The following is a 25,764-nucleotide window of genomic DNA, read 5'->3' on the forward strand; positions in this document are numbered from 1 at the left end:
TGCAAACTGTAGACCAGCTAAGTGGACCTACAAGGTAGGTGCTTCTTATAAAGACATCATTAAGAGTAAGAGAGAAAGAGGTCATTTTAACCTTATGTTACATTAAAAGCCTAATTAGAAGTTTCACAAAAATAAAAAATAAAATAAAACCAAAATTACTTTATAGCTAAGAGCACTGCATTTTGCATTATGGGCCAGTCTAAGATTTTTCTATACTCTTGTACCAAATTAATCTACTTGACTGCAACACAGTGTAGAAAGCACAGAAAAAAACTTCAGGTCGAATTATACTTCCAACACACTTGCACGTAACATGAATGTGCGCAGTAGATGGCAGAGAAAAAACAGAATGAACAGAAAACAAAGACAAAGCATATAATTGTTTACAGTGTTGCAAACGTTTCTGCAGAGTATTGCTACACTCTTGTACTGCCTTCAAGGCTACTAGACTTTTGAAGGTGTGTCATGGCCTTTGTGATGTCCACCCATGAACCTATTCTCTATGTCTTGATACATACATTCTTGTCCACCTTCACAGATGTATAAATCAGCCTTTAATACTGCACTTAATTAAATATACGCTTCATTCATTTAAAAAAAGTTTAAATGTAGCTGGAAACAAGATCTAGTTGATCTGACTCTTTTGAGTGTACAGAACAACAACTTCACCTAATGTGTTCTTCAGAGATTCAGCACAGAATGCTTTCATTATGCAGCACTGCCATTAAGGACCAACATACTAGGGCCTTTCTCTTTCATCTGGTCTTATATAACGTTCTGTATCAGGCATGATTTAATGGTAACTGTGATGATGACACAAGTCACAATCTCTCACATATGAAAGTTACCTGGAAGGTACACACACCATGAACCTTCATTTCAACAATTAAGAGTAGAGCTTTCAAAGAGGACCCCTAGGAGCAGTATTGGCTGGCTTGATTTATAATCCAAAACATGGTATAAATCTTCCATTAGCACAGGCTTTATGATATGAGCAAAGGCAGGGCTTGAAGGCTGGCAGTGTATTCTGTAGCAGCTGGGCCATAATGAAATGGGTCTTTCTGAGGACAGAGAGGAAAATCGAGGTGCTTCTTAATGAAGACAGGCACAAGTGGCTGTGCTCCTAGAGCTTGGCAGCCTAGACAGAACTGGCATTACATAATAGGATGGGTCTGTGAAAGACTGTGGTGTTGCAAATTTCAATGCATTTTACATATTTTTAGGATCCACTCACAGAAAAGTGTGGTTCTGGGACTGGAGTCATGTATCTGGAACGCTAGGCCCGAACAACATTGCGAATATGTAATTGTTGAAAATGAGACAGAGAGATGCAGCTTATAAAAATCACAAAAACATCTTGATTCAATTTTACCACTAGGCATCTGCCCCAGTGCAAACTGTAACTATCTATGACATTCTGAACCAGTACTTAAGTGCATTCAGCCAGAGAGATCGCTGAACATCACTCCAGATTCAAAGCAGAGGCCAGACAGATGTGTGAGTCAGCAGTGGCTGACATCCCTCAGTCCTCTGAAGCAATCCTCCCACACATGGACTTCATTCAGTAATATTTCCAGCTCACAAAGTTATATTTAGACTCATGCAGCCAAAGAAAAAAAGAGAGAGAAAGAAATCAAGCACAACAGTATAAAACACTGGCTCTCTTGCAAGAAGAACTAAGTAAACACATGTCTACCCAAGAGACAGACTCAACATACAGATGGCACTCAGCCCCTAAATAAGCTGCAGTCTTTTCACTTTCCTCCTTATTTGTGAAAGCAGAAAGCCTCCTGCAATGCACAGAATTATAACACAAACTAAACAAAATCCTATGGCACCTTAATCAGGTCAATATGTTCCAAGCTTGGGCCTCTGGAGGGTAAACATTTCTCTTGTGGGGTATGTCAAACTGCACTCTCACTGCCATGCAGTGTAGCCTGCCAAGCGTTTGAAGCCCCTGAAAAACAGGCAGCTGAGTAAGACTGAGTCTTATGATCGTTATATACACAGAGACAGTGAGAGAGAGAGAGAAACAGAGAACACAAGACAGATCGCTGAAGAATTTTTCTAAAGAGTACTGCATTAAAGCCTCTTAACAATCCTGCTTTATGAGAGTTAATAGAGATGGTTTGGCCAAATTTGCACAATTTTACCCTAACCCTAACCTAGAAGTTCCCAGTCCAATTCCTGATAGCTTCATCATAAGCACATTTTTGTACTTTGTCTCATTTAGCAAGCAATAATTCAACTCATTGTCTAATTAACAACCTCCTGGAGGACTGGGTCAGGTGTGTATAGTAAAAAAAACACAAATATGCAGAGCAAAGGGTTGCCAGAAGTGGGATTCAGAACCACTGCTCTAACTGTTAATCATATTTGCTTCTTTAGTTTTGTGGTGGGTTATTTGAAATGACACCGTTTAATGCAAGGCTGTGCTAATAAAAGTGAAGTTTTCATTGCCTGTTAGATACATTAATGTAATCTAATGTAAATGAAAGAAGCCATCTTTGGAAAGAAAACGTGTTGTCCAACTGACAACATACAGAGTTAAAAGTATATTGGGTAAATTTTGGTCAAACCAACTCTTTAACCACAGGTTTGTTTTAGAGTAGCTAAAGATAATATTTGGTCATGGGGCTGTGGAACATGCATTTGCATAGACACATTTTACCTTTAGGATTCTAGTTTCTAGAAATATCTAACATGTACAAATTCTTGTTCTCATGCAATGTGGACAGGTTTTGTAGACAGTATCCTGTCCACAGTGTGTCCAATGTAATAGCAAAATAATTTTCATTGTATTTTGTACAACAGTTTTTGTGTGACACAAGATTTAGACTTAATTTAATCTCATCAGTCTTCCTCTGTTACAACACTAACACAAGAACCTAGGAATGTACAGATTACATCCAAAGGATCAGGACCCAACTGAATAGTTGAGGTATTGCTATATTATTCCCTTCTTTCCCGATCCCGTCTTTCTTTCACACACTCAATTTACACTACTGCCAAAGAACTGCCATAAACAGATTATCTAAACCTGTGGCAAGGAGGGAGATTTTTTTAGAAGTTAATAAATGTCTGCAGTGTGGAACTATTTTAAAGTGGATATAAAATGTGAGCACACAGTTATTACACTTCTGTGAGCAGCATGCCTCCAGAAACATGTACATTCATAAGGAAAAGTGTCAAATTAGATGTTCTATTGATTTTCTCAGTGAAAATACATTAATACATCCTTACAGAGAACTTTTAGTGCACAATGAGTTCATAGAGTTCAATGCTGAGGCGAAAAAAAAATATTACACATGCCATAGCTTTGCACAGGCCATGTTTTATATCCCCCCCCCCCCCAAAATGTAGAATTCAGCAAATTAACCAGAAACTTTCAAATAAAATATGCAAAAGTGTGTTCTCTGCAGAGGATGTGTTAACTTCTTTTCACTTCAATAATCAATAAAACTCTCCTATGGACCCACCACCCGTGGGAGAGGCACTTATGGGGGTCGGTGCAATGTGGATCGGGTGGTGGCCTAGGCGGGGGCCTTGGCGTTCTGATCTTCGGCTACTGAAACTGGCTCTTGGAAAATAGAACGTGACTCTGGAACAGACTCTCTCGAGAGGGGTTGGACTTTATTCCATTCTGGAGTTGTCCAGGGTGAGAGGCATCGGGGAGTGGGCTTCCTCATAGCTCGCCAGCTCAGCGCCTGTACATTGGGGTTTTCTCCAGTGGACAAGAGGGTTATTTCCCTGCGCCTTCGGGTCAGGGAACGGGCTCTGACTGTTGTCTGTGCTTATGCACCGAACAGCAGTTCAGAGTACCCGGCCTTCTTGGAGACCCTGGAGGGTCTCAAAGGTGTGCATAAGTGCACATGGCATCAGGACACCTTAGGCCACAGTTTGTTGATTGACTTTGCAGTTGTGTCAGCGGATTTGCAACCATGTGTTTTGGACACCCAGGTGAAGAGAGGAGCGGAGCTGTCAACCGATCACCACCTAGTGGTGAGTTGGATCAGATGGCGGGTGAAATTACCAGACAGACCTGGCAGACTCAAGCAAGTTGTGAGGGTTTGTTGGGAACGTTTGGCTGAGGAACCTACCAGAAAGATCTTCAACTCCCACATCCAACAAAGCTTCGACCGCATACCGGGGAAGGCCGGTGATATCGAGTCCAAGTGGGCCCTGTTCCGTGCCTCCATTGTGGATGCAGCTGATCGGAGCGGTTCCTGTCGTGGCAGCAATCCCCGAACCCATTGGTGGACACCTTGGGTAAAAGAAGAAAGAGTCCAATTGGGCCTGGTTGGCTTGCGGGACTCTGGAGGCAAAACATGGGTACTGAAGGGCCAAGCAGGTCACGGCGTCTGCGGTCGCTGAGGCAAAAATTCAGGTGTGGGAGGAGATTGATGAGGCCATGGAGAAAGACTATCAACAGGCACTGAGAATGTTCTGGCAAACCGTAAGGTGTCTCACTGTATACAGTATACAGGGGGGCTGCTGACTTCGACTGGGGAAGTCATTGGATGGTGGAAGGAATACTTCAAGAATCTTCTCAATCCCATCAACAATCCTTCCCTAGAGGAGGCAGAGCTTGGAGATTCGAGCGAGGGTCTGTCCATCACTCAGGCTGAGGTAGCCAAGGTGGTTGGAAAACTCCTTGGTGGCAGAGCACCGGGGGTGGATGAGATGAGTTCCTGAGGGCTCTGGATGTTGTAGGGTTGTCTTGGCTGACACGCCTCTGCAACATTGCATGGGCATCTGGGGCGGTCCCCCTGGAATGGCAGACCAGGGTGGTGGTCCCGCTTTTTAAGAAAGGGGACCGGAGGGTGTGTTCCAACTATTGGGGATCACACTTTTCAGCTTACCCGGTAAGGTCTATGCAGGGGTACTGGAGAAGAGAGTCCAAACGATAGTTGAGGGGCTCATTGTTACGGGCCATTCAGTCCCTGTACAAACGGTTTCCAGTAAGGGTTGTACAAATCAATATAACAGAGTTCAGTGATTTTACAATGATTATGTGGCAAAAACAACAGCTCACTTCAATATCTAACTTTGATGTAGATTTGAAGTGAGCGGTGAGATATATATCCTTCTTGAACATGGATTTGCCGGTTGCAGATGCACAGGGGTGGATTTTAGCATGGCCTGGTATTTATCAAAATGAATGCCAACACACAAATACAAATGAGCCCAGCCTATACAAAATGTTGAGTTCAGTTAAAGCAGGAACTCTGGTCCTGGAGGGACAGTGTCCTGCATAGATTGGTGATTTACCTGTGCCAACATACTTGATTACACTTTTCTGTAAATTGCCAGGTTACGTGGATGGGTTTGAGTACAGAAACCTCCAAACTGTGCTGGACACTGGCCCTCCCAGACTGGAGTTGTGCACCCCTGAGTTAAAGCATTTCCTATGTAGTGTTTTTATGTACAAATGTACTGACATATTCTGGAAGGGTTAATGAATGAGGCTCTAAGTCTTCTACAGGAAGACTTGGTATTCATTCAAAGCTCTGAAGACTTCCTTAGAAGAGCTGATATTATGACCAGCTATGACTCAGCATTGCATGGCTCCAGATTAAAACAAATCACATTCACAAGAATCATTCATGGAAAAGTACAATCTGATTAAAGTAACTTTAAAATTATGATTTTCAGGAGACACTTTGGTGTAACATCAGTTTAATCATACATGCCATTTATTTCTTTAAGAAATATTCCTTGATGTACTTCCAGAGCACCAAAGATTATATTTTACACTAATATGACCCTTTTGTTTTGCAGTTGGTTTATAAACAAATGCACCTCAAACAACACAAGTGTGAAAGACTATTATTCCTAGCATAGTGATTTAAACTAAATGTATCTACTACTGACCACAGTCATCAGCCTGGATTTACATGTTTCTTCTACAGGGTGATTGGCCATTAAGTAGCCTTAATGCCCTAATCAGTCGATTACTCACTCAAAGGTGAATTCGACCATGTGGAGCTAACTGAGCCAAACACCATTTATCAGGACAGTAGCTTGAGGGCACACTAATGAGCAGGACACAGTACAGCACACTGATTAGTGCCTGCCCTTTGCCCTTGCTGGGCCACAGGAAGGACAGCGAGACAGCCACTTTGAAAGCCCAGCTCTCCAAGCACAAATTCCTTCTGTGCATGACACACTGCCAGCAAATAATTTATGAGCTATTTTGTACTGAATGAAAACGGGAGGTTTGCCATTCTTTTCACTTTTGAAAACAAAAACAACTTGACTGTAAATTCATAAGTATATGAATAATTTACCAGAAAACACAACAATGCTAAAGTACACTTTAAACTGTAGTGTAGTGTTACATAGTCCTTATTACATATAAATATTTTAATATTTAAACTACCTCTGGAGTGCACTAGTCTGCACTAGTGAAAACTCCCTCTACAACATAGTACAACTAACTACTTTAACAGTATGAAGAGAGGCCAGGGGGCATACAGTAGGCAAATGAGTGCTCAGTGTCTTCCATACTGTATAATGTGAATGGAAGGGCTCAAAAAACACAATCACATGAAGAATGGGAAATGGGGGAATAGTGAAGCTGTTAACATACTTAGTGAACCAACCAGGCCTGCGTTTTCCAAAACCCTTACAAATACGTAACCAACTACTTCCATAAGATATTAAAATTGTGGTCTACCAGGTGACACAAATAAGAGCTGAGGGAGCAGGAGAAAATGACTGGTCCTGCTTTTTGGATGGAAAATTGGTCCTGCTGTTTGGATGGGAAAAATGGCTCAGTTCCTCTCTCCTGTGAATCAACACTGTGCTGTCCAGTTGTGCACACCTGCCAGTCCATGGACAGTCAGTACTTTCCTGCAAGCATGATCTGCAACCCTACAACTCTATATGATCATCAGTAAAAACTACAGCAGAGGCTCTTCTGGTTAAAAAAATGTCCTTTATGAAAAATATTTATATTAAATATTTATTGCTAATATTTGCAACTTGTCAAAACGCACTGCTGTGACTTTTATCACTAAACAGGCTGAGATGAGGACAAGAAAAAAGTTATATTTCTCTGACAAATTACCATGTTGACACACCATCCACTAAAGGTGGACAACAGGCATGGGCATCCAGTGTTGCACCCTTTTAGCTGTAGTTGTAGCTCATTGGTTCATTTGTGGCAGAATCCAACACAAATAGCGACCAGTTACTTTCTGAAATGTATTCTTTGTGTGATGGTATATTCTTGTGCAACACCAGTGCTGTCGCCGAAAAGTAAGAAATATATATGTCTGCTTATTACAACAAACTAAAATACACTTCAGCATAGGGTTTATATAGCATCACATTTTCTTGATACACAATACCAGGCCTGTCACAGTTATTACCTACCTGCTACATCACAAATATTAGAGTGCAAACATTTTCCACAGTCATTAGATTTCAGTCATATTACGCTGCACCCAGCAGAATGTCGGAATAATTAGTTAATTTGGCCATGTAAGGCTCAAATTTTAATAGTTGTATAGTTGTTAATCGCAATTATTTACATGACAGTCATCAGCTAAAATGTTATGGTTGTGACAGCCCTACACAATTCACACAATATTCAGTTTTTCTGAGATTTGATAGGTTAGAACAGACAAAAGAGAATCAAATGTGCCACATTTAATACTGTGAACATATAGATGATTTAATCCAATTAAACAGGACTAATTATGCTCTTTGTGTAATAAAACATATAGTTGGTCATTGTTTGAGTACTAACTAAATCTATATGCTCAGAAAAGCTTACTGTGACATCATTTGACAACTGTTCTTAATGATGAACACTGTCATATTGGCCACTTCTAGTGCAAACATGGACAATAAACGCATTACAAGGTATGGACTGCCTTTGAATCATGCTTCAAAGAGGTATTCAATAATTCATTCAGAGAGGGCCACATTCAGCCTTAATGAAACAGAGCTGACCTTGAGCAATGACAGGTAGAGAGCTGTGTGACAGACAGAAAGCAGAGGAATACCATGACTCAGGAGAACCATATGGAAGGGACTTGCTCCACCACCTGTTCTAGAAACATGACCGTGTCATGGTCCAGTGCCATTACATTTTGGATCCTACTCCCGAAGAGGTAGACTCACACATCCTGCTATCACATGAATATCAGAAGCCCAGGACAGAGTGATAGCACAGCACTGTCAGCATGTAACTTTGTCCTCAGATATTTTATATATATGTGTGTGTATATATATATGTGTGTGTGTGTTTTATATATGTTACATAGGGCAGCTTAAAAACAATGAGAAAAAACAAACATTTAGAATGCGGAAACTTTAGCCAACTGTGTTTTGCACACAGAAGAATTAGAGCTCTGCATTTAATCCATCTGTACAGTGAAACACCCACATACACACTAGTTAACACACACACACACTAGGGGGTAGTGAGCACATTTGCCTGGGGCAGTGGGCAGTCTATCCACGGCACCCAGGGGTTAGGTGCCTTACTCAAGAGCATTTCAGTCACATACTGTCAGCTGAGCAGATTGAAAAAGCGACCTTCTGGTCACAAGGCTGGCTCCCTAACCTCCAGCCCACGACTGCCTCAAGACCTGTCCTCTGTTTAGCTTTTTATCTATTATAAACTTGCTAACATTAATAGTAATAAAAAATTTGGAGGTTTAACTAATATGGTTGCTAACAGACTAAAGTCTGTTTTTGCTTGTACCTAACCCAAGAAAAAGAAGATCAGGATGAATTTGTATTCCAGAGAAAAGCAACATGCCAAAGAGAGAGAAACGGAGAGCTTGATGTGCACCATTAGTGTCTGATTCTATTTTAAGATGGGCAGATTTCTGACAAACAGCATTTCCTGCCATTTGACAAAGGCATTAAATGATCCATCTGCTAAACAGAAAAGTTTCGAAAATTAGTCCGCAGTTGAGGCGTTTTGAGTAAATAATATTCTGGTCATGTTTGGCTGATTCTTAGGTCGTCATCTTCAGGTCATCAACCTGACAAGACCTGACAATAACCTATCGACAAGAAGACTGAAGATGTGACCAAACCCACAGAAATGATTCAGTCAAGCAGACCTAAATGTAATTTAGTCCTCCCTGAACTCTTGTCCATCGCCAGACCTGATAATATAACCCGATAAAATAGACTGCACAAAGTCCATCTGAGTCTAATCCAATCATGTCCCTCACACACTCACTCAGTATACAGAATGGTATACAGTACATAGTGATTTCCACATAATCACTGTGCCAAAACAATGAAAACACACTAATAACCCTTTGTAATGCATGTACATATACCAAATTGCTTTGACTAATGCCTGGTTGACATTATGGGACTTTAAAAATCCTAACTGATGATGAAAATGTGAGAGACTAGAAAATACAAATTATAACATGAATTAAAAAAAACTGTAATACTTCAAGAAACTATGATATACAATTCACAATTAATGTCACAATTAATTTTTCTGACGTCTGACCAGTTGGAACAGAGACAAAAAGAACAAGTCACGCTACATTTTAAAATGCTAAAACTGTGAATACAATGATTTTTCTTCAGTATTTGGTATATTTGGCACTAAATCCAATTAAACAGGAATAATTTTACAAGTACAGACAATATGTTCAGAAAAAGCATATTGCATTATGCTGTGACATAATTCATCAAGATAATGATTCATAGCCCTATGAGACCCCACAAATAATGACAAATTCCACGTATTTTGTGGTCCTTCGTTTCCTTCAGTCATTACAGCTTCCCCCACTGCAAGATTTGTCCAAAATAAAACACCACACACTTTCGGCTTATGCTCACTTGAAAGCTGATCATGCTTGGAGGAGAACGCTAGCCAGTTCTGTTACAACAACTAACAGAAGCCTGAGCTGGTTAGCACTGTGCTGAGCGATGACGAGAGAGGTACTGCCATCCTACCGACCTAGAGAGAGCGAGGCTAAGTACCTTCACAGGGACTCACAGGCCACAGATGGCTGTACCAGCGTCAGGAATCAAACTTGTGATCTCCCGATGATTGGGCTGATGCAGATGGTTGCCCTATGTAGGCACTGTCAAAAGTAATTTCCAACTCTAGCCTACAGGCCCAAAAACAGTGCTAAAGGGTGAGTCATGTCTGAATTTCAGCAAAGTTGAATAAAGCAAATAAAGCAGCAGTAACATTCTGGCTCATGTAAAGATGTCAGATTTAACTGCTGCACCATTTAAGGTGTGAAGGGAAATTTGAATAAGGAATCTTAAGCTTTAAGTCACTTGTCTCATACCTGGGTTCCACATACTCTTGCCTCTGACATGGAGACACTGCTGGAATTGGGAAAACATCACAGTCATCCATGCTACCAGTACCAGCTGATCCATGTCCATTTGTCCATCATGATCATGTCCATTTAAGGCTAAGGCTAACTCCAAAAGACTTACAGCTGCTAACTCGAAAAGCAGACTACATATAACAGACAAGACAGCGGGAAGTCATCAAGTTTTTTTGCCGTTTTCATTTTTATCTGAAATGTGAGTGAAACACTCACAACAACTGGCTCAACTACTCAGCTAAAAGGATAATTCACAAGCCTGAAATTGATACACATCTCATGATTGCTGTGAGGAGTGAATCAGCCTCAAGATCAACCCAATGAATAAACATTTATTATACAATTATTAAACATTTAGCATGTCTAAAAAGGACTTTAATTCCTTATGGGCAAGGACCTAAATTAAAATATGAGAATGACAGATATTGAGATAAGACAAACAAAACTGGAAAACAAAGAATAGCTGATTGACAGCACGTCTGACAACTGCACAACAGATTTCATAACTGGGGCCCATTTAATTGCCCAGTGCCAACACATGGAGCGATTTATATGAAACGCCCCAATTTTCATTATCAGGATCTGGATTACAAAGTCTAGTTTAGGAGAACAGCTGTGAATCACACAAAAATAGGTCTGTGGCCAAGGTCTACTGCTGAGAAAACTGAGATACCAATTACGGGCCTCCCTTAATGATGTCATTTCCCTTCATTTGCCAGGCTCTTTCTAGTGAAAGTCTCTTTTTGATGGTGGTGCTACTCCAGAAAAAGAGGTGGGGGGAAGAAAAAAAGTCTTTACTATTAATGCAAACTTCTTTGCCCACACATGTTTCTGTTTTAGGCACATCCCCATTGCGTGACTGCCTCTCTTGCTTGCTGGCAAACTCCCTACTCACAGCCTAATAAAACAATCAAGATATGTTTATGCTGACATTCGTTTTATATCAGAAAGTTTCAATGGGGGAGAAGACTTTATCGCCTGTGTGGCACCAGGTCTAGTTTGTAGTACACGCATATCATTAAGACATGTACAATGAAAATGAATGTTTCTGCTTTCTAAAATTACAATGTGTTACTCTGAGGCTATGATTTGCGCACAAAAACATTTCAGCGTTTAGTTGCATCTTAGCGACAGAGTAGTTTATGGATCTGGGATACTGACCACATTCATGAACTCAAGCTCACAAGCCCAGAGCAACAAACCAAGAAATTCAGGGCTATGGTCAAAAGATATCTTTATCTTTTGCCCACAGCCATGCTATAACATAGGCTTTTTTAATTCTAAAAAAAGAGCTCCATGGAAGTTTACCTTTTGTGTATGATGTTAAATCCCAATTCTACAACGAACCTTAATCATAAATGTTCAAAAGCAACAATCTCTGCTTTTAGATTTTTATTAAGTCTGCTGATCACTTATCATTTATTAATTATACACAATAGCACTTGGGATCATCCTTTAAAACAAGGGGAAACAAATTAAATCAAGTATACATTTACAAAACATTATTACTTTTAAGCCCAAACATTTTTGATTAAGGTTGTTGGTTGTAGAATGACAGAATCAGCTCTTCTGACACTTAACAGTGCTTTGTTGTCTTATCAGTAGCTGGGAAGGACTGACACTTCCCATGTGATGCCACGATACTAAACTAACAGTAGAATCTGTATCTCACTGGAAAGAAATTCAGTAGTGAGGAAAGTTTCCCACAGCATTAAAAGTACCAGGAAAGTCAGTAATGTCCACACTGGTTTTATACTGTTTTCATGATAGACAAATGGGAGGCCAGCACTGAACTTTTAATACTAAGTTAACAAAACAATCATTGGTGAATTACATTATATCAAACTTTTACAATCCCAAAATCCAAAAAAGTTAGGACAGTACGTGAAATGCCAGTAAAAAACAGAAAGCAGCTTTTAGGGCATTTCTGCTGCCTTGTATTAAACTGAAAACAGTACAAACACAATATTTGATGTTTTACCTTAAGAACTTATGAAAATAATGTCCAATTTGAAAAAAGAAAAACGTTCCAAAAACGTTGGGACAGGAGCATGTTTACCACTGTTTTATGTCACCTTTCCTTTTAACTGAAGACACCACCTGGTCCAGTTTTTTTATCATTGTTTGCACAAGTCTTCAGTTGCCACATCGCATGAGGCCTTTGTTGTTGTATTTTGCACTTCATAATGCAACACATTTTCAATAGGAGACAGGCAGGCCAGCCTTGCACCTGCATTCTCTGATTGTGGAGCCAAGCTGTTGTAACACATGCAGAATGTTTGTTGGTGTTGTCATGTTGAAATAAGCATGGACGTTCCAGAAAAGGCAGCATCTAAAAGGCTGTACCTTTTAGCATTCACAGTGATTCCACAGATGTGGAAGTTACCCATGCTACGGACACTAACACATCCCCATGCTATGACAGACCCCAACTTCTGAATAACTGGATAACACTTTGTATCGTCCTTTACTTTTTTTGGACCAGAGAATACATCTATTAATTTCCATAAACAATCTGAAAGGCGTAGATGTCAGGCCACAATACAGGTTTCCTTTGTGCATCAGTCCATTTCAGATGAACTCAAGCCCAGAGAAGTGGAAGGTTTCCACTGTGCACAGTACAGACGTAACTTGCATTTTTTAATGCAGTGTCAAACAGTGTTTTACTGAAAAATGTTTTCTCAAAGTATTCCTGAGCCCACCACGTCATCACAGAAGCATACTAGTTTTAATGCAGTGCTGTCTGAGAGATCAAATGTGATCTCTCTCAAGGACTAAAACTTGAATTCATTTGAAATCGGGCAATCCCTCTCAAAAAATATGGCAAATGATGCGGACTAATGTTATAGAGTGTTTCGGGCTAGGCTGCTTTTTCAACAAGGCACAATACAGGGCAGCAAATCAGAAAGGACTTCAAGAAAAAATACTTCAAGGCACAATACAGGGCAGCAAGGCAGCAAATCAGAAAGGGCCTCAAGAAAAAATACAAGGAAATCTAAGAAAACTGTAGCAGATAGACCATTTTAAACATCAAATAAATTATTTACAGTGCAACAAATACAAATATATTGTGCTAAAATTGTACCACGTTAGCCCTGTCAGGTTATGGAGCATGACTTTCTACAGCATGGCAGGCAAAATCCTATTCTTCTGTCTGATTCTATTGATCTAAGTGATCACGACTGAGGTCATGTCTGCTCCTCCTCACACTCTCTCTTTTCCTGTGTACTAAAGGTAATGCACTTCAAACAGGACCGAGGACAGAAAGATGAACGCGAAGGCAAAGAAACAGGTATAGTTAAAGGATGATGAGAGAGAAAGTGAGCGAGAGCTAATGGAGGAGGAGGCAGGCATATGCTGGGACGGTCTCCAGAGCAGAACTCTGCACCATAGTTGGTGTATTGTGTAATTCACAGGAGAACGCTCAAGTTCTCTGTGTGTTTCCCCCACTCCCTCAGACTTCTTCAAAAGGCAGGAAGGCTGGACGTGTAACCGGAGAGGCCCTGAAGACTGTGTCACTCTGCAAGCTCTTGACTCAGAGATGGACGGCACTTACAGAAGACACTTCTCGAGCTTTCCACATACATAACGACTTAAAGCTACAGTTCAGTGAAAAACATCATTTACACATCTTTGAGTGGTGTCCGAAGATTGCGTCTTCAGTTTTGTTCTGGAGCCACATGCCTAATGTAGTTTCCATACAATGGCTTATCTGTGTCAATAAGCATTACACGCCTAATTCATTACACAATGGCCCCAAACTGTTAACTAATCCCAAATAGTCTTGTTTACGTAATTTCTGACACCATGGGAATGACAGTGGAGACAAAATGCAGACTTCAACATAGCTGACAGTACTTTTTTAGGTGTGTTTAACTTTTGTTTAGATAACAGTAGACTATACAATGCAAGAACCACACAGACAAGTCTACATCAGATTACTTAATGGCTCGATGTGGTTTGAGCCAAGTGTGTGACTATTAAGTAACATAATTTGCACAATGCTAACTGTTGGCCATAAGCTTCCATTACTTGCTAACTACATTAGCTTCTTAGCTTCAATACAAAACTAAATAAGTAAATGATGAACACTAATCATGTCTTGGCTGATTGACTACGAAGATAAGAATAAAACTGTAAAATTTGATTTAACACCCAACTATCGTTTTAACATTTAAGCCAAGCCTAAAGTTTTTGTTTTAGGGGCCAAAGTACAATGCTTGAGGTGGGCAAGGTCCAAAAACACAAAATAATATACACATAAATGATATTGGTTTTAATCTGAGTTTGAAGCAATTATTGAACATTACACTATATTTTCTTACTTAAACATATCAAAACACAGATTTTGCTAAATTTCAGCACAACAAAATCTAAAAGATGTAAACAAAGATATTTGGAATGATTTGAAATGAAATGCTCTGTTCCAGACACATTTAGCAACTCAGAACGGCTCACGGTGGTGCTGATAAGAACCAAACAACCAAGCGGTTAATGCCTTTAAAAGCTTTAAATTATTACATAAAATGGCTATGAATATATTTCTTGATGCCTAAGACACTGTTTTACAAAAGTTGTGCAATAAACTTTTCTCTTAAAACACACGTTTAAACACGTTCATGGTACAGAGGTACATGCATGTGTTCTAAATAGTAGCCAATGAAACTTTTTCCAGATTTACTACTCTTTTACTATTATCAAGATTACACAGAAAAACCCAGAAAATGCAAGTGTAGGTTCACTGGTAGTTTCAGAGAAAGCTACTAAAATAGATATAGTTGTGTTGTAGATATGACCAGTAAGGACTGTAAGGAAATCAGTGTCAGCTTCTCTGCAATATAAATAAATAAATAAATAAATAAATAAATAAATAAATAAATAAAAACCACTCTGCGTGACTGTGGAGTTGGAAAATTATGGAAATTCCCTTTAAAGGGAAAACTTTAAATAAAATATATATAATATAATAACACACGTCAGGGTAACTTTCTACTGGGCCAAATCAAATGTCCTGACCAGCCAACTTTAGCCTGCTGGCTTCATGTTGGGCAGCACTGCCTTGCTCTAATGAAAAGAATGTTCCTACAAGACATATTGAGGACATCTGTATTTTGTTTGTAGCACGCAATGTTTAAGGGAAGATCAACAGCAGCTGAGTCATTGTTTCGTTTAAGTCCAAACGGTGTAAGCTGGACTTTAAAAACATCAATATAATAACATTACACAACTACTACCACAGTAGCTTGACAGAGCACCCTTACTTGGAAAGGGTGATCCTAGTCTGGGAAACCTAATTTTGCTACGTCAAAGTGGTCCATATCTGTAAAGACCTGAACTGTGTGTTGTTTGTCATGTCCACATTTCATTGAGCAACTGAATTTCCAATAAAATGCACTCTGCTGGGATGACACCATCTGGTCCGAGTGAGCCAGTCCAGCCGTTTGTTGAGGCGTACAGTTATCGCAGCCCAGTGCAACATGGCCTCAGCGGCAGCGTTCTGCCACACTCGGCCCATTACCTCAGGCAGGGTTCAAACAGGCTCATAGACAGAGAGTCTGCCACAGAATCACTCTAAAGACACTGAAGGCTGTGAAAGCATCAATGCAAAAAACTAAATGTCAGTGTGCAGGTTTTTTTGGGAGGTGTATAGCAAATATAACTATATCACTACATACCAGAACAGTCCAATATCAGCAAAAAATGTTGTATAGGTTATCAATCAGGAAACAAAAGAACAAATCCCATCTGACTCTGTAGGAAATCTAGGCTGATATATCACAGAATTGCTTGAAGTACAATATAAAGTAAACAGCAGCCACTTGTAACCTAATGTTACCATAACTGTTACCTAATTTTGCAAAGGTTTTTCTTTTTTTGTACAACTCAGGAGTGAGTAACTTAAGCATGGAACTTTTAGACGGTCATCTAGGTAAATCAAAATCGCTTATTTTATAGTAGTAGTAGTTTTTAAAGGAAAAAACTACTGCAGTATAGATAAAAGCAACTGTAGTATGGATATTGGCATTGGAAAAAGAAAAGTGGTAATGGATCATCTCTGACCACCACATTCACTGTGATGAAGCTAAGTGATGAATGACATCACCATACTGATTTCTCTGTAGTCTGAAAATCAAAAGTTGTCTGAGCTTAAAACGTAGATTAAAATAGCCACGGAATTCCTGTCTGACCACCTTGACACCAACACAGCATTATCTCTGCCTCTCAGGCCCTACCTGCACTCCTCCTTTCACCAGGTTTGATTACAAACTAAAAAAGACCATTCTTATCCTGAAGGGCTGCTACTCTAGTATACTCTGCAGAACAAGCAGATAGGAAACAGAGTTCTATGGCCAGGATAACAGATAATAGCCTGGAGCCACTGGTGTCACGTTAGACAAGTAGCATGTGGTGTATCAGACAATGCAAAGCTGGTCCAAACCTGCACTGCAATGAGCCAAGAGGCACAGAGCTTATCTGAATTCATGACTGACAAAAGCCAAAAACTGAAAAGAGTCTTCCATCAGCAGACGCTGAGGACAAGAGCATAGGCCAATTAATGACTAAAAGTGTGATTAAAATTAGCTCTGAAAGGTACTAACATAATAGAGTAATAAAGAGGAGTATTGCCGGCCTTAAGGATCAGAGCAGATGGAAAGGGAACAAACGGCGGTGTTAATTAGACTCTTTAGTTCCTTTCATCCTGTAAATGCATTCCTGTTTGAGTCAGACCAACCGAATACAGAGACAGAGCCAGAACCAACAGAGCCGCAAACTGGAAAAAATAACAGTCTCTTCTAAGAGTTTGTTACAGGCATACTGTATATGAGGGTTGCTATATCGGTGGTGAGTATTCATATCTCCCCTGGGAATTGATTCCCTACTGCTGCTCAAGACTATAAGCTGCCTCACTGCATTTAGAATGTAAGACTGGTGAATGTAAGATCCTCCTGTGGAAAACTAGCTTGCTAAAAAAGATTTTATCTTAGAAGCACAGAAGAGTCCAAATTACTTGCAGATGTCCATATTATTACTTACATCTGGCAATAGCATAAGTGAACAGTCAACACTTTCTCCATGGTGAGTGCAACTGACTAAATGGAATTAATAGACATTTTAACTTGAGGAAAATACCCCAGAATTAGTACATTACATCAGCCTAAAATGCACATGAATCTTTTCGAGAATATTTCAGTATAAGTCTGTTCTGATAAGAGCAGACTTATTCAAGTGACTGTATGGAAAATCTGGGTGAGTGTGTTTTTTTTCTTGGTTTTTTTATTTCTATCATTATTATTATTAGAAGAAGAAGAAGCCATTTCTTCAGGACAGAGCATTTAAATCCCCTGACTGGTGGCAAAAAGCCTCTCTTCTCCACTGACCTGACCTTGGCCTTAAGTTGAAGCATTCTCCAAAGACAAAGTCAAACTAGAGCACTGAAAAAACACCAACTCCCCCTGAGCAATGAAAGCATTCAGCATCAAAGTGGCCGAATTCCAACAGCCCCGCTGTCCCTCAATGGGATTTTGTTTTCTAGTGTGGCAGGCTCAGGAGCAGCCTGGGCATCGTGGCCCCGTGCCTTTTGATGGGCCTGGCATGCTGATCTGTCCCCAGTACCAAGGGCAATGAATAATGAATGCTCTCATTGTCACCCTAAAACAGATCAGGTTTCATACGAAAAGAGACAACACTTGTAATTAACCAGGAGTTTTACACAGAGTTGCATGACATTTGCTCAGCAATTATTTTCTGAAAGCCTTGCCTTAACATGTACAGTGCAAAAGCAGGAGACTAAGAAAAAGCGAGAGTGTAACATCAACCCCTGGGTTATCATAACTAAAAAGAGTGCTCTCATATAAGCCAAATTAGTTTCCAAATAATTATCACCTATATATTAAAAACTCACACAAACCTTCATGTACAAAAAGCAGGCAGGAAGAACCACTGGTGGCCAAGTTACATCTTACGCAACTCATTAACTCTTAATTCAAAGTGGAGCTCCTGCTTAATTTTGCAATAGCACGAACAGGAATAGCCTAACAAACTCGTTCAGAACATCTGCTGTCTCCATCAGCCCCAGGAGATCTGGGGCCACTTCTGCAGCTCGGCTTCACCGTCTCCATGTGCTGGACTCTGGGACCCGATTCACACTGCCACTATTACACACTCCTGCAGAAATGAGGGCCACACTCCTCCAGCCACTGGGAGTCAGTGGAGTAGAAAGCAGAGCTATCATAACTCTTGAGTGGATTTATATATTGTGAATGACCAGAGGGACAGAGCATGCTTCCACTGAGAAAAAACAGCTGCTTTTAAGAAGGATCTTGTCTCTTTTTCCTGCCAGGAGACAACTGGCTCCATTTCACTTACCAGAGAGACTGAGAGGGAGTATTAAAGTAGTTAGCTTTGTTTTCAGTGCACATTCTTTTTTTTCTAATGCAAGTTCGGTACATTCACACCTTTGCAAAGCTTAATGTTGGACACAAATAGCAGTTAATGCTCACATACTGGAATAATTCACCAAAAGGAAGGCCATAAGCACTTTAATTTACTTTGCTAGTAGGGCTGCAAATTATTATAGAGCTGGACAACACAGATAAAGTTCAATATTGCAATATTTTCCAAATGTATCATGGTATCACAGTATCAGATGATATATAAGTTAGCATTAATAAATAATAAATAATAAAATAAAGAAAAAGGAACCCAATCTTCCTATTTACTAGTACTGTATGTTACAAGAATACCTTATAATCTTAAAATAACACTCTTTGATTTGACGGTTATATTTTCTTCTCTTAAAAAACATCAGGGAAACTACCTTTCTGAAATAAAAGACTCTGATAGAGCATGTAAAGTATCAAAATGCACTATTTGTGTTCCAAGTCCACATATGGAAACAAGCTCAAAAACATCTGAATTCAATGTTGTTATAATGTCATGCAAACACATTTACATACACTGACCGGCCACTTCATTAGGTACACCTTGCTAGTAAAAGGTTGGACCCCCTTTTGCCTTGAGAACTGCCTTAATTCTTTGTGGCACACTTTCAACAAGGTGTTGGAAACATTCCTCAGAGATTTTGGTGGGTTAATTGAGTTACTGTTGCCTTTCTATCATCTGGAACCTTTCTGCCCATTCTCCTCTGACCTCTCACATCAACAAGGCATTGTCGTCCACACAACTGACCGCTCACTGGATATTTTCTCTTTTTCGGACCATTCTCTGTGAACCCTAGAGATGGTTGTACATGAAAATCCCAGTAGATCAGCAGTTTCTGAGATACTGCCAGCCTGAGATACTGCCAGCCTGTCTGGCACCAACAACCACATCACATTCAAAGTCACTTAAATCTCCTTTCTTCCCCATTCTGATGCTCGGCCTGCACTTCAGCAAGTTGTCTTGACCACCTCTACATGCCTAAATGCAATGAGTTGCGGCCACGTGATTGGCTGATTAGCTATTTGTGTTAACAAGCAACTGAAACTGTACCTAATAAAGTGACAGGTGAGTGTATATCTGCCTTTTCAACCTACAACAGTTTTGCCTATTTTATAAATGCAGGGCAACCAGTTAGAACAGAGCTCATTTACATATATCGGTCTTAAAAGGCACAATAACCTACAGCTTGTTCAATTCTAAGGGACAAAAAAAAGGTTGGAACTGGCCTGGTAAAAATGAAGTCACACTGAAGTCATAAACACACCTGAGAAAAATAAAAATACAACAAAAATGCAACAACAAATATGGGCCCTTCAAAATTTCACCAAAAGCAATCTTACAAAGTATATTTTAACCAGTGTAAGTTAAGTGATACTTTATTAATCCCACAAACGGGGAAATTCCACCTCCGCATTTAACCCATCCGTGAAGTGAAACACAACATACACACTAGTGAATAGACACACACACTAGGGGGCAGTGAGCACACAGCGGTGGGCAGCCCTATCCACGGCGCCCGGGGAGCAATTGGGGGTTAGGTGTCTTGCTCAAGGACACCTCAGTCATGTGCTGTCGGCCCTGGGGATCGAACCGGCAACCTTCCAGTCACAGGGCCAGTTCCCTAACCTCCAGCCCACGACTGCCCCCTAATAAAGTAGTAATGCTTTTTAGAAAACAGTTATGATTGATATGTAATAATCCATCAGTGCCACTAAAACTAAAAAGTCATATAGTTGTGTGACACTGAAGCCAGTATACATATCACCCAGCACTATATTACATATTACAATTATATAATTTCATCATTATTGTGATATTGGAGTTCGCAATACTAATGTACCACAGAGCTGCAATATGCAAATGAGAAAATATTTTTTACTACGTGCATCTTGACCAAGCACAGCTCCACATGAGAATAGAGTGGTCCTTTAGAGTGGTCTGATGTGATCCTCTCTAGAGAAACTGGTGATAGGAACTGAACATCTCGCCTCTAAAAGCTCCCTCTCAGAAATGTATTACACAAAATGGTTAGGAATATCCTGCCTGAAAACACTGAGACACTGTTTCTGACAGTTCTGAGAAAGTTTTGGCCTGAGCATAAAATCGTTGGGAAGCAAAACAGGCCCCAAAGAAGCTGTATTTTTTTTTTTGTTCGTCTTTTGCCATTGTCAACATCTAAAATCTTGCGTAGGTTTACTTATTGTTGTGGATAGACAATAAAATGGTTAGTCTAGCAACATCTTAATCCCTGGTTCCTAACATCACCACTGTAAAGAAATTTGTACGTACCTAACTATTTCAAATTAAACCACTCTGAATGGCTTTCTTAACATCTCCCTATTTAAATCATGTGGACATTTTTAAAATTGGGTGAAATTCCCCTTCAATGAATCAAGGCATTCGTGTAAAAAATCATGGAACAAACTATCCTGGTCAAAATAATGAAGTATTTTTACCAGGTCACATTATCCAAGGTTCATCACAATCACAGTATGCAGGTATATAATTGCAATATTGGTGTTCTGTATTTGTTGTGCAGCCTTAGTTGATACTGACAAGGCATAAGAAGGTGAGATGAAAAAGGTGGGCTTGCATCAAAACAGCCAGGCACATGTACGTATACAAAAGCATGGTGCATTGATTTGCACACTGTAGCAAATATAAAAGCTCTGAGGAGTCCTTGAATACTCCCCCAACACCTCCTTGTCCTTTTAGACAATATTTTGTAACCTTGGAAACTCAATGTCAATAAATGACAAAGCCTATCAATAACACACACACACACACACACACACACACACACACACACACACACACACACACACACACACACACACACACACACATTTTAGATTAAAACCCACTGAGAAGATTAATCTTGATGTTGATTATGCAGAGATATCATTGGGGAAAATCATTTGTTGGGAGTTGGCAACATCACAAACATCTCTGCAGTCCTTTTCAGTATAAACGCAATCAGATTAAAACACCTGTAAGCTGCCGATTGTTGGTGGTATTAGAGTCCATAAGCTTTAGCAACCTGATTGCTGCGAGCACAAAAAATGCTTGACTATTAACTAATGACAAATTCACTTTAATTCTTTTTTGTAATAACTGATGCATGTTTATATCGCTATTCCATAAACAAAAACCCTTTTTCCTCTTCTCCAGTTGATTTTTCAGAATGCTAGTTAACCAACAAACACAAGCATTATTTGCTAAGGGAAATCCTGCACATGGATCCCAACATCACATCCCTCTAAAACTATTCTTAGCCTATTTAGCCTATTTCCTGCAAAATTGTGTCCCATACAGCCTCTATGTCTCCAATGCCTCTGCTGATCCTCTGTCTTCACAAGCACTCACATCCAAACTGCAGAGTAAAGAATACAGAACAGAAGAAGGTCTGCAAGACAGACAGGCGAAAAACATGTTGAAGAGGTTGAGAAATTTTAGTTACTCAACAACAACAGGCTTTGCATCTATTTCCATTTGCATCTCCTTCGAGAAAGCAATTGAGTAGTATGAATAAAGTACAGATAATGGGATTTTTCAATTGTGAAGGCTTCTGTCGCATTAACCTTATATTGAGGCCACAGCATACCAAGTACACATTCACAATTTGGTGAATTTACATCCTGAACTGCTGCCAAATAACACAGCAGAAAATTCTTCTATCTTTTATTCATTATTCCTAAATATGATAGCATTTCTGAGATCTGAGATTATTTCTGGAATCAAACAGGAAACCTGAAACATTTTGAGGTACGACATCATTGCACATATTTACTGTACTAAAGGAGAAACAAGGTCAGCAGGCTTTTATATTTAGAGCACTCAAATGCTACATGGCTGAAAATAACAGTGAAACCTGTTGCCTAGATATTAAAAAAGTGGAAAAAAGTGTGTGAAGGGAATGGTGTGATAAACGAAATGACGACAGATTATTTTTAGACCATTTGAGCTGGAGTCCATTTAGAGGTGCCTATTCAAACTAGGCTTTTCTTTTTGAAAACACGGTGCACTACCACAAATTAGTGTAAGCTTTGCACTCAGTATTAGACCTACAGAAGAAAAGCAAAAGATGCATGAAAGGTGTCACTATTGATGAAAATGATCAAAATGAATTTACAGTTTATCCTCTGGCATGACTACTAGTACTTTACAGACTACAGGTTTCACTGTAAAGCATGTAGCCTTTACCAGCTCACTTAAAAGTTAAAGACCTGAAAATTAAGTTTAAGTATTTAAATTTAATTATTAATTCAGTCCCTTTCATAACCACTGGTAGAGCTAATCATTAAAGTCCAGGTCAGGATTATTTTTGGAACGAATTGATTTTTGGACTGTGGTAATTGCCACAGGCAATTTTATCACACTGCTTATAGGAGACTGATCATCAAACATAATCCAGTATAAAAACAAATATTTTTTCTCTCCAATTGTTTCATACCAGGCCTTTTAAAGTAACCTGTATTCAAATTTGGCTTTTGTTTTAACACCATGTTAGTTCATGTCCCTTGTCAAACATGATCTATCCTATATCACTAAAAAGACAACAAGTCGTTTTAGATAATATTCCATCAATATGTAGTGACTTTTGATCACCTCTAAAATGCCTCCAGAAGCCTGATTACATTGGAGCTCACCAGACCACAGAGAAAAATAAGATTAATCAATAACATGGTTCATCTCCCCCTCTCATCCAAACCTATCACAGAGAGAAAATGCTCAGCCAGCTCAGAGATCCTACCTGCTGTGTTTTACTCTGAAATTTGTCTTGGCATGGTAGGAAATGTGTTATGATTTTTCACACTGAATTTAAGTAGAATGTGTGGACTAACCCATAGTCAAATTACAGGTTATGTCAGATTTAGAAAAAGTAAAATCACCCAGTATTCAGAGTCAGTGTTTGCTCACAATGGCACAGAACTGGGCAATATGTCAATATATATCATTATTGTGATAATTTATCAAAATGTGTTGATATTGTCAGTACTGACAAACACTTTCCAACTGCATTTTCCATGAATTACTCATTTTCTTACAGTGCGAGTATATAAATCACACACTTTGTTCACACGATGGTCTATTCAGCTATACAGTGTGAGTCACCAAAGAACAGGACTTCACACGCAGGTACGGCAGCCACTAACTACTATTTTTCTATCAGTTAATCTATCGACTATTTTATCAATAATCTGAATGATTAATTTCCCTCCAAAAATCAAATTACTGCATTCCCTACATAAAGAAATATGCTTAAAAATGGCAGAAATAATAAATATTAGATAAGTTACCTCAATGTGCCATCGATCCCAAAGCACACACACACACACACACACACACACACACACACACACACACACACACACACACACACACACAGTAGCACAATCAATCAACGAAGAATAAGCCTGGAATCTAGCCTAAACATTTCTCAAGTACTTATTCAATGGAAATTCTAAGCTAGCATGCAGACAACTTTATGGCTATAATAATGAGTGTATTTAGCAGATTTTAAAAAGGTCCCCCTCCTAATGGTGATTTAATAAACATGAACAAACAACATTTACGGTGGCTTTGCTTTTTCCGGCGGTCCATCATCCAGAATTGCGCCTGTGTATTCCCTTTTTATTTAGGTGCTCGTGCATCTTGCTACTGCTGCTGAGGTATGCCATCAAAACTCTGCAGTGTACCTTTTTTTTGTTTTGTGCTAGTCTGACCTACTCCTATACATTCAACTTTGGGTCTTTGGAAACTTTTAGAAACCTCTTTCACAGCCAAGTCAGACTCAAGGCAGCGACAAGGATTTTTAAAAACTGACTGGAGGCAAAACCAACTGACATCAAGCACATAGCAATTATGTAGTGGTATTTGCGAAAAGCATTTGCTATTTGAATTGAAGTCTTTTAAACAAAAGGTAGATTGAAAAAATAATGACATTACATCAATTTAAAGTCAATGCATTTTTAGCATCAATGTCATTGATAACGACGACTAGCGACAGCCGCCCAAATACCTGTAGAGGTCATTTAACTACAGCTCAACTCGCCAAACAAAAGACTCCAACAAGACGTGAAACTCCACAAATAAACTCTTCTGACTAGCCTCGGACCTGATTCCTGCTGTTACCGTGCTACAGAGACTGCTGTTGAAAGAGACAGATGAGGCGCGTAGGATCAAAACTATGAAACATACTTTACTTACATCTGTACAGAAGTGCTTTTCTGATGTGGAATAAAACCACCTCTTCTCCACTGCAACAATACTTGATCCAAGGTAACTAAGGTTAGCTTTGTCAAAGTAGGTTACTCAGTATGGTATCAGATTTGGCCTTGGCAAGAACTAAAAACATGAACTCTTATACTCTGTCTGAAAAAAGACATTTGCACCACAGAGCGCCACAAGAAGTCATTCTTACCTGTGGCCATCAAACTCTATAACTCCTCCCTCAGTGTGTGATTCACAAAGTGTGGTTCATCTGTGCAAAACTCAATACCAAACAGTCCTGTTCATATGTGAAATAATTATAAAAATTATGTGCAATAACTCAGAGGTACAATAATTTGAAATGCCTTACACTAGATATTTAATATTTATTATCACAGTCACCGCCACTGTATTCATAACTTAAATCTCATGTACATATTGCAAATTTCTCTTTGTTTTAAATTATTAAAGTGTTTATTCCTTTACGTAAATGGTTGCAACTGTAACAAATGCAATTTCTCTCTGGGATCAATAAAGGATTCTGATTCTGATTCAATATGGCACTAATTCCAATTCCAAATGACCCAATGTCAGAAAAAATAAACGCCAAGATATATTGTGTATCTTGAAATCTAATTAAAGTATTGTGATATTAAATTTTTGCCAGCTGTACAATGGCATGAATATTAGATGTTAATGAAGGTAGAGGTAAAAAAAAATGCTCTGTAGAGATCAGGTACCATCTCTGAAGCTCAAAGATACAGTAGAAGACAGA

The 25,764-nt window shown here is 39.3% G+C and overlaps 1 protein-coding gene across 5 annotated transcripts in view; it reads right to left on the minus strand.

The window, feature by feature from the left end:
- si:ch211-1e14.1 (UPF0606 protein KIAA1549) overlaps positions 1-25,764 on the minus strand; it is a 65,247-nt gene that overhangs the window by 35,947 nt on the left and 3,536 nt on the right. The gene's annotated exons all lie outside the window — the stretch shown is intronic.

The sequence above is a fragment of the Pygocentrus nattereri genome, chromosome 7, assembly GCF_015220715.1.
Source record: "Pygocentrus nattereri isolate fPygNat1 chromosome 7, fPygNat1.pri, whole genome shotgun sequence".
NCBI lineage: Eukaryota > Metazoa > Chordata > Actinopteri > Characiformes > Serrasalmidae > Pygocentrus > Pygocentrus nattereri.